The sequence below is a fragment of the Schistocerca nitens genome, chromosome 12 (genome assembly GCF_023898315.1).
Source record: "Schistocerca nitens isolate TAMUIC-IGC-003100 chromosome 12, iqSchNite1.1, whole genome shotgun sequence".
Lineage (NCBI taxonomy): Eukaryota > Metazoa > Arthropoda > Insecta > Orthoptera > Acrididae > Schistocerca > Schistocerca nitens.
The window spans coordinates 180696506-180712902 of NC_064625.1; positions in this window are offsets into that span (position 1 = coordinate 180696506).

The following is a 16397-nucleotide window of genomic DNA, read 5'->3' on the forward strand; positions in this document are numbered from 1 at the left end:
CGAAGAATCGGAAAAAATTTCTGAAGAAAGGATTCGTAATAAATCCCAAAGCAAAGAATGGCAGATGGCTCGCGTAGAACGCAGGGACGTATCGAAAATCTCACTCCGTACAGCAAGGACTTGTCTGCAACATTACACGACAACACACCTAGGCAACACACGGCGGCGGACGCGATAGAGGGACGCTTGGTGGCTTCGATGCAGACATGGGAGACAACTTCTATTAACGCACAGCTGTGAATCGAGGACTGACCGAAATGAGTACTGGCACTGATTTGCAATCATATAGAACAGCTTATAAGACATGAGTTTCTCCTGGCGTATACAATTTTCGTATAACTTCCGGGATTTCAGCCAGGTAGCACATTCAGCGACCGTCGATATTTCGGCGGGAGAACACCCCGCCATTTTCAAGGCAAACTGCAACGGGCAGGCGACGTACATGCAAATTATGTTATATAATAACACAGAGATATTGACATGCACGTCCAGCTATTGGGACAGTGTTATTAAGGAGGTAGTTGAGATTAAATTAGCGAGCAACCTCGGTAACAGGGATGGAGGTTTTTGTTTAAACTCTGTTTGGAATCCGGCTCTCTCCCTTGTCAAAAAACAGAGGGTCAGAGTTAATGCTACCTCACCTGCGAGTTCGTAGTCTCACTATCGACAGCTCTGACTTTGATCATCTTTGGTGGCACTAATGTTCAGTGTGTGTGTTATCTTTCCTGCATCAGTCCGAGAACCGAGGTTTTAAATTTGCATGTACGTCGCCTGTCCGTTGCAGTTTGCCTCGAAAATGGCGGGGTGTTCTCCCGCCGAAATATCGGCGGTCGCTGAAAGTGTTACGTGGATGAATTCCCGGAAGTTATTTGAAATATAGAAAAGCTACCGTTAACATTAACAGAATCTCTAATCTGACTAAAATAGAGTGAATACGAGATTTTATATATACTTTCGGTAAGACAGTCATGTTGCACGAAGTGTGAGTAAATAGGGTGGGACATATCGCAATATACAATGCTATCCTCAATAGAGGACCTAAAAGCGGTACCCCCACGTTATTCAAGGATGGAACTATACCTAGACGTGTTAAAAAGTTAGGAAGTGGACGAGGAATGTCTGCCGAAACAGACACAGCTCGGTTCGAAAGCCACACTGGCTAAAACTATTTTCTTTCAGGAAAGCATAGTTCAATTAATCAATCCTGCGAAACAAAACTCCAACCTTGCTGGAGATTTCAACTGTGTTCTTTCCGCTGCCGACAAATCACCCGATCCCAACATAGGATTAGAATGGTTCAAATGGCTCTGAGCACTATGGGACTTAACATCTGAGGTCATCAGTCCCCTAGAACTCAGAACTACTTAAACCTAACTAACCTAAGGACATCACACACATCCATGCCCGAGGCAGGATTCGAACCTGCGACCGCACCGGTCGCGCGGTTCCAGACTGTAGCGCCTAGAACCGCTCGGCCAACCCGGCCGGCTAGGATTAGATCTGGGAGACTTAGTGAAGGGATTGCACCTCGTTGACATCTTGCACAGCTAGCCAAGAGGGAACCCAGGGTTCACCTATATTACTCTAGCCACTCTATGAGCAGAATAGACCAAATCTACGCCTCTAGTACCCTGAAAGTGTATTCAACGCAGAAACTTGTCCTGTCAGTTTTTCTGCTCATTTGGCAGTTGTGTCTGATATTAACATGCCAAGGCAAAGGACATTTAGGGGTAGGAGTGTGTGGAAATTCAATATCTCACATCTGATGGGCACAGCTTGAGCACGAGTTAAATTGAGGTTGGTAAATGTGCTTAAGGAACATACGGCGCTGCAGAACTAAGCTGGAATGGTGGGTAACACACACAAAACCTAATATACGAAATTTACTAAAAAGTTATGCTTTTGAAAATAAATGATGGGAAACACACACAATGGAATTCTACTTCCGGTGTCTAAGAGAATTACATGGAGATGCTGCAAATATGCCACGTCACATCATGGAAATAAAACGGGTCAAAGCCAAATTTACGCTGTGAAACGTCAACAAATATAGGGAGTTAAAATAAGATCGAGAGACAAAAGCGGCGTCGAGCACGAAATGGTGATTGATGGCAACTTATCCACCTACAGTACACCAAAAATTTTGTCCAACGAGACTGTATTCTGCAGAAAACACTGACGACAGCGACAATTTTGAGGGTTTTTTAAACTGCACTGAACCGACTATAACGGAAGCAGAAAATGCAGATCTGGACTCTCAGATTACTGAAGAGAACTGTACGAAGCGTTGAAAGGAACCCCGGGAAACAAACACGCTCAACCTGATGGATTACGGGTAGGGTTTTACTTAAAGTACTGGAATTTGATCGGCAATATGTCGACTGCAGTGCTCAACGAAAAATGTACGTCTGCCGCCGGCCGTAGTGGCCGAGCGGTTCTAGGCGCTACAGTCTAGAACCGCGCGACCGCTACGGTCGCAGGTTCGAATCCTGCCTCGGGCATGGATGTGTGTGATGTCCTTAGGTTAGCTGGGTTTCATTAGTTCTAAGTTCTAGGGGCTGATGACCTCAGAAGCTAAGTCCCATAGTGCTCAGAGTCATTTTGTACGTCTGCCACACTTCCTCGTGAGTTTTTAGAAGAGCTCATAATGTTGATCCCTAAAGAGAACTGCGCTAATGATTTGTAAAACACTCGTCCTAAATCGCTTCTAAACGCTGACTACGAAACTAGCTGTTATCGTATTGCTTCATCGACTGAACACCGTTGTTGGTCCCCTTATAGATCAGTATCAGACGCGTACCGTCCCTAGGAGGACAATACAGCAAGCGCTGTAGGAATACCGTGATCTAACGGCTGTCGCTTCGCCATCCAACTGCAGACTGACCATCATGTTGTTAGACATAGACAAAGCGTTTGACAGGGTCCATCACAATTACCTGCTACGTGTCATGTCGAAAATGAGACTGAAGCCATTTTTTGTAAATCAGGAGATTATACATTCATGTAACTTCAAGAATTCTTGTAAATGGACAATTAACATAAAGAATTCCCATTCTAGCATCGATACGACAAGGCTGCCCCCTCTCGATGCTACCGTTCTCAATATCAATCGAGCAAGTTCTACGACCACTATCTGAGAAGCTTAATGGAAATGAAAATGGAGGCAACAAATATGTTTGTAGATGTTACAGTGATGACCTGGCCGTCTACATGTCTGATCCAACCGATGTTATGAAGATACAAGACGTGATTCAAATATGTAGTTACTATTCTGGAGCTAAAGTCAATGTAAGGAAATCCAGCATTTTGCAGTTAGGTCGAGGGATATGATTCATTGAAACTGGACCAGTAGAAAAGCAGATAGCATCAAACTTCTAGGGATGTGGTTCAGCGAATGCCCTACCAACAGCCGCATCCGGTAGGCGCACGGTCTACGGCGTGTTGTCACGGTCCGCGAGACTCTCCCCGTCGGAACTTCGAGTCCTCCCTCCGGCATGGGTGAGTGTTGTCCTTAGTGTAAGTTAGATTAAGTAGTGCGTAAGCTTAGGGACCGACGACCTCAGCAATTTGGTCCCATAAAACCTTACCACAAATTTCCAATTTCCTACCAAGACAACAGCCTCGAATTTTAAAATGAAGCTCAGTAACATCTGAGCGATATTAAGAAAGAATTCCACTCGTCTTCTAGTAATAACAGAAAAAAATCACGCTGATAAATCATGCTATGCTACCTAAGGTGTACTCCCTCGCAAGTATTTTCCCCTTGCCTCCAACAATACAGAAACGCAATGAATCTGTTCCAGCGTAGTTCATATGGACATGGTGTGTCCTTATGGTTAATTACCAAACCATGAATCTACCTGAAACAAATGGTGGCTTAAGGCTAACCAACGTTAGAGATAAATGCAGAGCTCTGTTGATATTTAGGACAGCAAATGTCCTAGCAACAGGTGACGGAAATCCCACAGCAGACGTTGTGAATGTTGCGTCTCCTCCAGATAGCAGGTTTCCAGCTATGGTCGGCCATATTAGTTATAGGTTGTTGCATATTAAAACATATATTATAGAGAATAGCTACGTCAGATAAAGGGTAAGGAACTGAACAAGCAAGGAAGTCTATAAAGTGCTGGCAGAAGATAAGTGTATAAGCAAATTAGCAAAGAACTTCCCCACAATCACTTGGAGTAAAGTTTGGCAAAATATTCATGTTACAACCTTACTGTCGCATGCATGAGCTACGTGATTCAAATGGTTCTAAGCACTATGGGACTTAACATTTGAAGTAATCAGTCCCATAGACTTAGAACTACTTAAACCGTCACACACATCCATGCCCGAGGCACGATTCGAACCTGCAAGCATAGCAGCAGTGTGGTTCCAGGCTGAAGTGCCTAGAACCGCTCGACCACAGTGGCCGGCAGCTACACGGTATTGCGCTTTATACAACACCACAAGCACAAATGAGCGTCTATTCGTGATCGGCCTGTCAAATACTGGACTGTCAGAACACTGATACACTCCTCCACCGTTTTATTTGCAGTGCTGCTAACGAGATATGGAAATGGACATGACATAAACTTGCCATTATGATCTGTACGACTGACAATAATATATGTGCTGGCTTAAGCTGTCGCTAGCGCACCAAGTGGCAAACAGGTTGCGAGAAGATCGATAGTAGGCACAAGCAATGCACCTACGAAGAGAGAGGCCAAAAACAGACTCGCAGGCGACGCGCCGCCAACGGCCTCTCGGCCACCAGTATTTAGATAGCCGCTGTAGACCAGAGGGCTACCTTGGCGTCACCCTCGACCGTCGCCTCTCCTGGACTCCCCACCTCCGGACAATCCGAGCCGAGGCACGCTCCCGACTCAGTCTCCTCGAGCTCCTCTCCGGCCGTACGTGGGGTCTGGACCCCTCCACCATCCTGCACACCTATAAATCCCTCATCCGCCCTATCCTTTGTTATGCCCATCTGGCTTGGATCTCCGCCCCCCCTCCCTTTTATAAATCCCTCCAAATCCTTGAACGCCATGCTCTCCGCCTCGCCTATCGCATCCGTCTCCCCTCCCCCACGCACATCCTGTATGATCTCATCCCCTTCCCCCACCTCCTCCTTTTCCTCGAAAGGATACGGATCCTGTACACCTCCCGTAAACTAGACCCTCCTCACCCGCTCGTCTCCCCGATCCTCTCCCACCCCCGCCCGCTGCCGCGCCTGTATTCCCACGTCCCACCCGATCTCCGTCTCTCAACCCTCCTTACCCTCTCCCGAGGTGGCTTCCGCCAGCTCCCCCTCCCTGATGATGTCCTCCTCCCCTGCATCTACCCCTCCTATCAACTTTGATCCTCCCCCCCACCTCCTGTGTCCTTTCCTTTCGGCACCCTCCCTTCCTCCCTCCCTTCCCTTGCCTTCTCTTTCCTTTCCACCCTCCCTCCTCCCCTCTCCCCCGGGCTTCCCCTCCCCCTTCCTCCCTCCCCCTCTCTCCTTTGCCCATGGCATCTCTGCTCTCCCCTCTCCCATTCCCCTTCCCCTTCCTCCTCGTCCACCTCCTCTCTTGGCAGGTCCCCGGACTCGTACACGCTCAGTGAACATTCGCGCGCCGGAGATCATCGCCGTCAGTGTTTCGTGTGTGTGCCTTCGTTTGTGTGTAGTGTTGTTCGCCGTCACGCCACCACCGTTCACGTGCCGTCGCCATCATCCGTGTTCTGTGCACCGTGTCGCCCAGTGTTAGTGCTGTTTCTCGTCCAGCGTGAACGGCTCCATGTTTTTTCGATTTTTAGTGTCTACATTTTTTGCCCACCGTTTTTACTGTCTACTCCGTGCCACCTTTATGTACTACTTGTTGTCAAACTCAAGGCTGAAGAGCGGCGTATTGTGCTGCTGACAGCCCGCCTTTATATAAGGTGTATAAAATCACAATAAAGAAAAAAAAAGAACCAGAGGGCCGGGTCAATCCTGGGCAGTCATCCAGTGAGTCAACGAGTCGAGTCATCAGTCGCAGCCCAAAGGGAATTGCATTCGCAGTTAGCTGAGCCTCTAACCCGGAGTCAGTCAGTACCTAGTGTGCATAGCGGGACGTGTACTTCACCAGCAGTGAGGCTAACGTGGACTATTACACAAGAACTGGTACCACAACACCTGGACTGTCTTAAGTGACTTCTTGTTCTTATGAATAAAGAACCTTGTTAATACAAGCGTGCAGTTTGTGTTATAGAAGAAGATACCGGCCACCAAACAACATTGTCTCCTTGCTTCCCAGGGTACAAGTCTACACTGACAATGAGTCGACACAAAAACTGGCGACGAGTATAATTCAGTGCAGATTTACTTGCTTTTCTTGTGTTTTTACTTGTAGGACTGCTCGTATTCGAGTATTGCTAATCTCTTATTGTATTCTTACATGTATTCCAGGAGGGGAGCCACAGAACTAATCAAATTTCTCTTTTCAGAGGCTTTGATTGCTTCTTTGGTACAACATATTTGTGTAAGCCGTGGCTACCCCACCCCCTCTGCCCCAGCCCCAGCGCCTCAGCCGCAGACGGCCAGTACGATGGATCTAACACAAGCTTTTCAGTTTCAGAACCAACAAATTGCTGCTTTGATGACGACAGCACAACAACTTGTGGCTGCACAAGCCACGTCGGCCACACAACAGCAACCGACCGATTGACTAGCGCAACAAGTGCCGCAGCCCAGCATACCGGCGTTCCGGCAATTTAACGACACGGAAGAGGAATGGCTCGAATACCTGATACAGTTCCAAGCACATTATCAATTTCATAGTGTAGAACAGGGCTTAACAACTGGCCGGTTTTGAGCGCGAGTACTCGCGTCTGCTCAGGGACGTGCTCGCGAGCAGCTGCAAGGTCGAGGAGTACGGTGGGAGGGGAGGGAGGGGAAATGCGCGCGCACGTTTGAATAGGGCCGCAGCGTGCCTATTGAATTCGCGCCGAGTGTGTAACGTTTAAAGTACTGCGATCAGCTCTTAACAGTCACTTCGCTGGTTAAGAATCATGTGAAGTCGTCGTTGTGTAACCCCAACCATGCTTTCGCAGTTCAACCCCCATTGGGAGGAATTGTATCTGTTTACTGAAAAAGATGGTGTTGCAAAATGTTTAGTATGTCACAAAACGCTGAATTCTTTTACGAAATTTAATTTGCAGCGACATTATATGTCGTACCACGCGAAAGACTACGGACGTGGAAAATGTGATCGACCAGATCGTGCACAGGAAGTTATTAAAGTTAAAAGGAAGCTATCCGAAGAAGATCTGGACGATGAAGAAAAATCAACTGAGGCAGCTCTCAGAGTGGGTTACAAAATTGCTTTGCTTTTAGCAAAATCCCTGCGCCCCTTAACTGATGGCGATTTAATAAAAGAATGTTTGGTAGTTGCAGCGGAACATTTGTGTCCATCTCAAGTTGAACAGTTTCGGATTGTGCCATTATCTAACATGACCATTATGCGTCGCATACAGGACATGGCAGACGACGTCCAGAGCCAGCTTGCAAATATCTGTTAAGATTTTATGGCGTATTCTCTAGCTCTGGACGAAAGTGTTGATATCACTGGAACAGCGCAGCTTGCCATATTTATTAGAGGTGTTAACAGAGATCTTCAGGTGAGGGAGGAGCTCCTCGATGTAGTAGCCATGAAGAACACTACAACCGGAGGTGATATTTTAAGTAGTGTTAAAGAAAGTGCTGAAAATATAGGATTGTCGTGGAATTCTTTAGTTTCAGTGTCTACAGATGGTAGAGGCATACACTAAGCTAATAAAATTATGTGGCACGTGTACATTCTCCTTCATTTGTTTCATTTGTCGCAGTAATAATTCGTGAGTGATATCCCTGCAGGTGGCCGCGGATTTACATTGACTGGCGGCAGCTTTTGTGTACCCCACGTGACTCTCCCCACTCTCCGCTCTGGTCTGGTAGTGGGGGTAGCGTGCTCGCGCTGCTCCGTGCTCGCGCCTTGCTGCTCACAGCTTGCTCCGCGAGCACTTATGTTGTGAAGCCCTGGTGTAGAAGGTGCTGTATAGCTACCTACAATACTTTCTTCTGATTGAGGGGTCCCGATTGGTCAGGTTAATACAAAAACTATTCCCAACTGTATCTCCCTCTAGCACAGGCTCATCAAAGAATTGCGCCCGCGGGCCCACGGCAGTGTAGTTCAGCGCCCCGGCCGCGACCGTGTGTCGCTAGTGTCGGCACAGGAGCGAGAGAGAGAGCTGCTGAGCGAGTGAGACTGCACAGCACTGCTCTGCGGTGGACTGTCCCGCGGTCAGATCCAAAGAAAACAAAATAACAGAGGAAGCGCACCTCTGTAAAAGAGGCCGATGAGCAGTAAAACAAGCAAACCATTTACCGTGGAGGTAAGAATAGAGGGAGACGCCGTGACGTCACAGCTGTGAAGCTATGTGAAGCCGAGGGTAGCCATCTCAATCCGACCAAAACATTGCTGCTGTAAGCTTGTGTGCATAGGCTTGTCGCTCGCTATTGGAAGGATTTTGCGCTATTATGGTGACTTGTGTGGTGTTCGGATGTACGAATCGTTCTGATTGTGATGCGAAATCGAAGGGAATAACATTTCATGTGTAAGTTGTCCCGTTAAGTGTGATTTTACAACTTCATTGTGAATGAACGTGTGCTACATCGGTACTTGTACTATAGCGTGTTTTTCTCCTGTATGATTTTAGATTTCCTAAAAATGAAAGTCGGAAAGCTCTGTGGGAGAATGCCGTGAGGAGGAAGAATTGGCGTGTGTCTAAATGGAGCACTATATGTTCTCAGCATTTCCGAGAAGAGGACATAGGCCGAACAGTAAGGCTCCGAGAAAATGCTGTACCATCAGTTTTCCCTACACACCCAAAACATTTGCAAAAGGTATGTTAATTCAAAGAATTAAATTCTTAGTTTTCAAGTTCACGTTTCAGTATAATACGTACGTATCGTCGATAATCGAAGTGTTGAGTAACTCACTTTGTCTTCATCATGTACCAAATTAAAAGCTAACACTACATTAACTGGTGTAAAGTATAGGCCTAAACAAAACACTGTGTAGATTTGCCATTCTATGTACGGTATTTCAGTAAATATTGGTGGTAATGAACAGTGTTTCCCAGTAGTGTAACGTAACTGAAATGTCCCAGTACGTATTACAAACAAGGTGTATTTATGGGGCTTTGGAGGGAGGGTATAGCTAACTTAGTTTTCAGTTTCCATCATTTAGTTTGTGATACACGTTTATTACTGAATTAACAAAATTGTATCGTTTACATTGAAGGCTAGCTATTCCTAATATTACATTGAAAACTATTTTTAATCAGATGAAACGCGGAATTTCGCCTTTACGAGGTTTTATTTTAAACAAAAACTTTGAAACAACCAATCTGATAACGGTACATGCGTATATGGTGCAATTAGCGACTTTAATACACGCAGCGCTATAGCACACTGGCAATGTTTTGGTCAGAGTGTCATGGCAGCGAGCCACGCCCCCGTGGCTTCAAAACGTAGTACGGCTGGGATACGTAGCGCCATCTCCCCTTATTCTTACCTCCATGCCATTTACCGTTTAGGTAACAACTAGTGATCGTGTGGCAGAGTTACTACGCAAAGCTTTAGAAAACAATATGCAAAACAAGAATCTAAGAACATCTTCGTTGTTTTCTGACCCTCAGGATCATTCTATTAGTACTGCACATGTACTCTCGTCATATGTACAATAGGCGTCTTGTGAAAAGTTTATCAGTTTCTTAAATGAACTAGAGTCATAAATATTCTGTTTTAGAAATAATTTTACGCAAGGGATATAGTCTTATTCTTACTGTTAGCAGTTACAAGTAAATATTTTTTATTATACTTCGAGCTACATCTTTTTGTATCCCTTTTCAGAGTTTAGAAATCGGATCCTTAATTTGCTGTTTTCTACGAAATAATTTTAGCCGACCTAGTTTGAAAACTTATTAAAAATAGGATTAGGGTTATAAAGCTCTTTAATTCTTACAGTCAACATTGTTAAAGAAGACAATTAACGTTTTACACTTTTTTCTTTATCGAGGAAACGATTTTGTCTATGTTTGGTACAATATTCCGTGAGACTGATAACGTCAAGTCAAATTTTTATCGCCAAGTAATGAACGGTTCTTAGTTTTAGCGAGTTTTAAAAGAGAGAAAAAGCGCTCACAGACATATGTGGAACCAAACATTGGGAGAACTTCGGCCGCGTGCTTCTGCAAAAGAGGACATTTCTCTCGTGGAAGACAGCTGTAAAAGTCATCCAAAGTTTGACACATAAGAAAGCGGTCCTTCAGGCGGATATCGCACTGCAGGTAAACCAGCCCTAGTTGAAGCACTTGTGAGACGTCGTCAGCCCGAAGGGAAATTGGGCGAACAAATATATCTAAGGCCGGTTGATGCTCACCTTCCTCCAAAAATCTGTTTTCAAACTGTTCTTGTAATTCGCAAATGATTTGAACATAATCTGAAAAATTCACATCTTCTTTAACGCTGTCTAGTGCACGAAAGTGACCGAGCGAGGTGGCGCAGTGGTTAGCACACTGGACTCGCATTCGGAAGGACGACGGTTCAATCCCGCGTCCGGCCATCCTGATTTGGGTTTTCCGTGATTTCCCTATATCACTTCAGGCAAATGCCGGGATGGTTCCTTTGAAAGGGCTCGGCCGATTTCCTTCCCCATCCTTCCCTAACCCGAGCTTGTGCTCCGTCTCTAATGACCTCGTTGTCGATGGGACGTTAAACACTAATCTCCTCCTCCTCCTCCTGCACGAAAGTGTCCACAATTCTCGCGCATTTGTTTTTCCCACAAAATAAGTTTTTTGTCTGAAATGCTTGACTCGTCTGCACTAAAATTTTTTAAACACATCAGGTTCCGATGACTTACTAAACATTTGGCACGATTTTCGACAGCAGTACACAGGAAATTAATTTCCCTCTCAGGTTTAAATAGTGTGGATGCGCCGCTCCTTTTTCTTTTTGTCTGCTGGTGTTGTCCATTCATCTCGATCCACTGTAGCCTTGCGTCTGTTGACTAACGGCTTTGTGTCGCTGTTGACGGCTGCTGGTGCAGCGGTTCGTCGTCTGCACGAAGCGCGCGTACAGCGGTATGGCGAGGCTCGGCGGCCGGCCCGCACAGCCAGCATAAAAGTTACGTTGTGCAAGACGCGGCAGTTGACTGCGACGCTGCCCCCTCCTCTTTTCCCACCCTGGCAGACGGCGACACGGCCGCAACACGACTGGAGTCGCCGCTGTTTCCCAAGCTCCGGTCGGCGGCGGTGGATTCAAATACATAAGAAAAATAACAATTCCGATTTTCTTGCTGTAAAAAATACTGTATGTTAATGCAACAAAGTTACATCGGCTCCCAGAATTAGTTTTTCGATACAAATTCTCCTTTTACTTTAAAAAATTGAAAAGTATCTCTTCCGGTTTTGCGTGTTTTTTTCGCTGTATATTACTTCTCTATCAATTGTGAGGAAAGTAAAAGGCACAAAAAATTGATGTTTGTGTATCTTACAGTTTCACATCACAGCTTGATAATGAGGTGTCTATTTTTCCGATATTCGTCACAGTTATTCCGATACTTAATTTACAAGTAACCTACTGCATAGTACTGTACAGTGAAAAATGTGGTCGCTGGCTACTTTACGTATGGTTCACGTTAGGTCATACATCGTTGTCGATGAAAAGAAGCTAACATATCGAAATTATTTTTAAAGTTGACATCAGAATGATATCGATCTCCGTTTTCGAGATTTGGGCTCATATATCTCCGGGAGCGTCGCGACTAGCCGCCAGTTCTGTCGAAGCGCAACGAGAATCGTGTGGTCATCACACGATAGAGAATGCATTTCTTTTGTTTCGCTGACACATTTGGACCTAATGAAACCATTTTATGTCATATATTTCTCCGGTATGAGTTACTAATATTTCTCCATATGCTCTTGAAAATTTCATTTAAAATGCCACGAAATGTAGGTTTCTTAAAGCCAAGTGATCAAGCAGAACCCATTTTCTTGGTTTTGCTGAGGCATCTGAACCTGTTCCAAGCTTTCTTTCTCGTTTATTTCTCTGATACGAGTCCCGAATATTCCTCCATCTGTTTTTGCACATTTCACCTAAAATTCCAATGAAAGATAAGTTTATTAACAATAAGCGCACGCTAGCGTCATTGCATTGTTTCAGGTTCTTGACAACAAGATAGGGTTACACCTTAAACATCTCTAGAACTTTCATTCTGAACGTCTACAGTATACACTGGAAGAAATGTAGAAGAAATAATGTCCGTGCTTGTTCACAAAATTTCCCCAAATTATACTTGTCAGTTTCTCCCATGCAGAAACTTTTGGAAGAAGCTAAGGCAACTTTCATAGCCGACTGACTCTTTATTCCCATCCAAATGAACTTCCATATTCTTATATTCTGACAGCATACATCGTTATGGATGACATGAACATTTAATCTTGCCAAGCTGCACTCAAAAGATGACTCCAGGATTTACAAAAGACGAATTTCAATTGTGAACTGTGTCAGACCAGAAGGGTCTTGTAAAACAGTAGTGCACTTTTGGCACAAGTCTTTTGAGCACCATCTTCTACCAATGAATTGTAGTGAATGTGACAAATTACTTATTGCAGCATACTGTTTGCGCAATCTGTTGAGAAACGCCTTCCTCAAAAACGAACATCTATTGATTACAGAAAGCTGTACAACAATCTGCTGGTGGTTTTTCACAACTAGAAGGTATCATCAAGACACCAATCTACCGTTTACTTTCAAAGTGAAGGTATTGTAAAATGTAACTTTCTCGTTGTACTTTAGATTGTTCATTTTATAATGTATTTGCCGTTTTCAATTTTTATCGTCACAAAAAAGAGTAATGCGAAAATTGACCTCCAAGTTCATTTTCATCATTCTAATTCTACATCTGCATGGATTATACTGATTTTCATAACAGGCCTGAAAAATTTGCATTAATGGGAAAATATTATATATTTCACTCACCTGCCAGTTTCAACTGTGCACCAATTTCTTCCCAAATTCTGAACATAGTGTCTCTATATTTAGGGTTCTTCAAATCGTAAAGGCAAGGATGTTGCGAGACCAGCTCACAGAGCATCACATCCTGCGAGTGGCTCATTTCAGTTTTCCTTGACTGGCTCGACGCCTTTCTGGCAGCCGTACGTCTTTGTGTCGTCCGACTTCCGTCGCAACACTGCTCACTGGTGCAGTGCTGCGGCAGCTGCCGCAACAGTCGCGCGTCGCATCCCAAACTCGAACTGCGCATGCGCCAGCAGGCAACTTCTGACGTCACGTAGCGACCCGTCGCAGTCGCTAGTGTGCGTCGCGCCTTGGACAACGTACCTTAAGCGGCACGGCTCGCCCACTGCGACAACACACGAATTCGCCCGGGGCGCTGGCCGCGGGCGATCGCGGGCGCTGGCGCCCCAGGGGCACAGTTTCGACGAGCCTGCTCTAGCACTACAGAAGAAATTTGATTTAATACGAGCATTCTTATCTTAAAAGAAAGATATGAATCCTTAATATTGTATGGTATGTTAACCGGGGGTCTAGAAACGACGGAGGGGCTCCGTCCCCGCCGCAGCCGCAGTGGTCCACAACCCCACGACGACCACTGCAGTCCATTTCACCCCTCCGCCGCCCCACACCGAACCACTCTTTCATGGTTACTGTGCGGTACGGCCCCCGGTGGACCCCCCCCCCCCCCCATTGAACGTCTCACATCAGACGAGTGTGTAACCCCTATGTTTGCGTGGTAGAGTAATGGTGGTGTATGCGCATGTGGAGAACTTGTTTGCACAGCGATTGCAGACATAGTGTAACTGAGATGGAATAAGGGGAACCAGCCTGCATTCGCCGAGACAGATGGGAATCCGCCTAAAAACCGTCCACAGACTGGCCGGCTCACCGGACCTCGACACAAGTCTGCCAGGCGGATTTGTGCCGGGGACCGGACACTCCTTCCCAGTCTGGAAAGCCGTGGGTTCTACCGACGCACGGCTAACCGGGCTGGCATCCTTAGCATTCTTTTATATACACATAAGGAATATGTTTAAATTTTCAGGAAGTCTGTTCATTTATGGGTGCATAACTCACTGTAAGTGTACTTAGAACATGTTTTATTTTTCGAGGAATGTAAGAATGCATTTCAGCTCTAAGGCAACAGAGATACCTGAAACCACCATTTCTGTTTGATTGTTGTAGTATCATCTGAGTTTATTTCTCTGTCGAAGGCCACATATGAAAAAAAGGAAAAAAAAGTTCTAGCAGAGATCTTCATCATTATCAGCGCCCACGAAGATGGAAATGTGCACCTCCTGGCGAGCTCCATGTTAGGAGAAGTGGAATTAGTAAACAAAGAAAGAATAGTCCTTCACGCATGTCAATTAATTGTACTTGAAAAGAAGTCCATTGAAGACAGGTATGTGTGTGTGTGTGTGTGTGTGTGTGTGTGGTATAATGGTTAGCACTCTGAATCCAAAGGAAACAAAAGTCGGTAGAGCACATGCCTGCAAAAGGCAACGGTTCCGATTCGATTATCAGTCCGGCATACAGTTTTAACCTGCCAAGAAGTTTCATATCAGCGTACACTCCGATGCTGTATGAAAATTTCATCTTGGAAACATCCTACAAGCTATGGTTAAGCCATAACTCCGCAGTATTCTTTTTTCCACGCTGCTAGTCATGCATGTTTCGCAGTAGAGCTTCTATCAACTTTGGAAAGTAGGAAATAAGGCATCTCCGCAAGCAAAGCTGTGAGAAGGGGCAGTGAGTTGGGTAGCTCAACTCCAAGAAAACAACACTAGATCCCTCAACTGCTTCCAAAGAGTGCAGTTTATAAGTATGTATGTTCTTAGTAGAAAGTGTTACCGAAACCCACTGACACTGCTCACAAGCTTCTTGTTGCTATATATATATATATATATATATATATATATTGGAGAAAAAATATCTTCAAAACTCCAGTTCAGATAACACTGGCTCGCCATGCAGGCAGGTTAGGTACACTACTGGCCATTAAAATTGCTACACCAAGAAGAAATGGAAATGATAAACGGGTATTCATTGGACAAATATATTATACTAGAACTGACATGTGATTCCATTTTTACGCAATTTGGGTGCATAGACCCGGAACAACCACCTCTGGCCGTAATAACAGCCTTGCTACGCCTGGGCATTGAGTCAAACCGAGCTTGGATGGCGTGTACAGGTGCAGCTGCCCATGCAGTTTCAACACGATACCACAGTTCATCAAGAGTAGTGACTGGCGTATTGTGACGAGCCAGTTGCTCGGCCAGACGTTTGCAATTGACCAGACGTTTGCAATTGGTGAGAGATCTGGAGAATGTGCTGGCCAGGACAGCAGTCGAACATTTTCTGTATCCAGAAAGGCCCGTACAGGACCTGCAACATGCGGTCGTGCATTATCCTGCTGAAATGTAGGGTTTCGCTGGGATCGAATGAAGGGTAGAGCCAAGGTCGTAACACATCTGAAATGTAACGTCCACTGTTCAAAGTGCCGTCAATGAGAACAAGAGGTGACCGAGACGTGTAACCAATGGCACCCCATACCATCACGCCGGGTGATACGCCCGTATGGCGATGACGAAAACACGCTTACAATGCGCGTTCACCGCGATATCGCCAAACACGGATGCGACCATCGTAATGATGTAAACAGAACCTGGATTCATTCGAAAAAAATGGCGTTTTGCCACTCGTGCACTCAGGTTCGTCGTTGAGTACACCATCGCAGGCGCTCCTGTCTATGATGCAGCGTCAGGGGTAACCGCAGCCACGGTCTCCGAGCTGATAGTCCATGCTGCTGCAAACGTCGTCGAAATGTTCGTGCAGATGGTTGTCTTGCAAACGTCCGCTTCTGTTGACTCAGGGATCGAGACGTGGCTGCACGATCCGTTACAGCCATACGGATGAGATGCCTGTCATCTCGACTGCTAGTGATACGAGGCCGTTGGGATCCAGCACGGCGTTCCGTATTACCCTCCCGAACCCACCGATTCTGTATTCTGCTAACAGTCATTGGATCTCGACCAACGCGAGCAGCAATGTCGCGATACGATAAACCGCAATCGCGATAGGCTACAATCCGACCTTTATCAAAGTCGGAAACGTGACGGTACGCATTTCTCCTCCTTACATGAGGCATCACAACAACGCTTCACCAGGCAACGTCGGTCAACTGCTGTTGGAAACGTTCCTCATGTCAGCACGTTGTAGGCGTCGCCACCGGTGCCAACCTTGTGTCAATGCTCTGAAAAGCTAATCATTTGCATATCACAGCATCTTCTTCCTGTCGGTTAAATTTCGCGTCTGTAGCACGTCGTCTTCA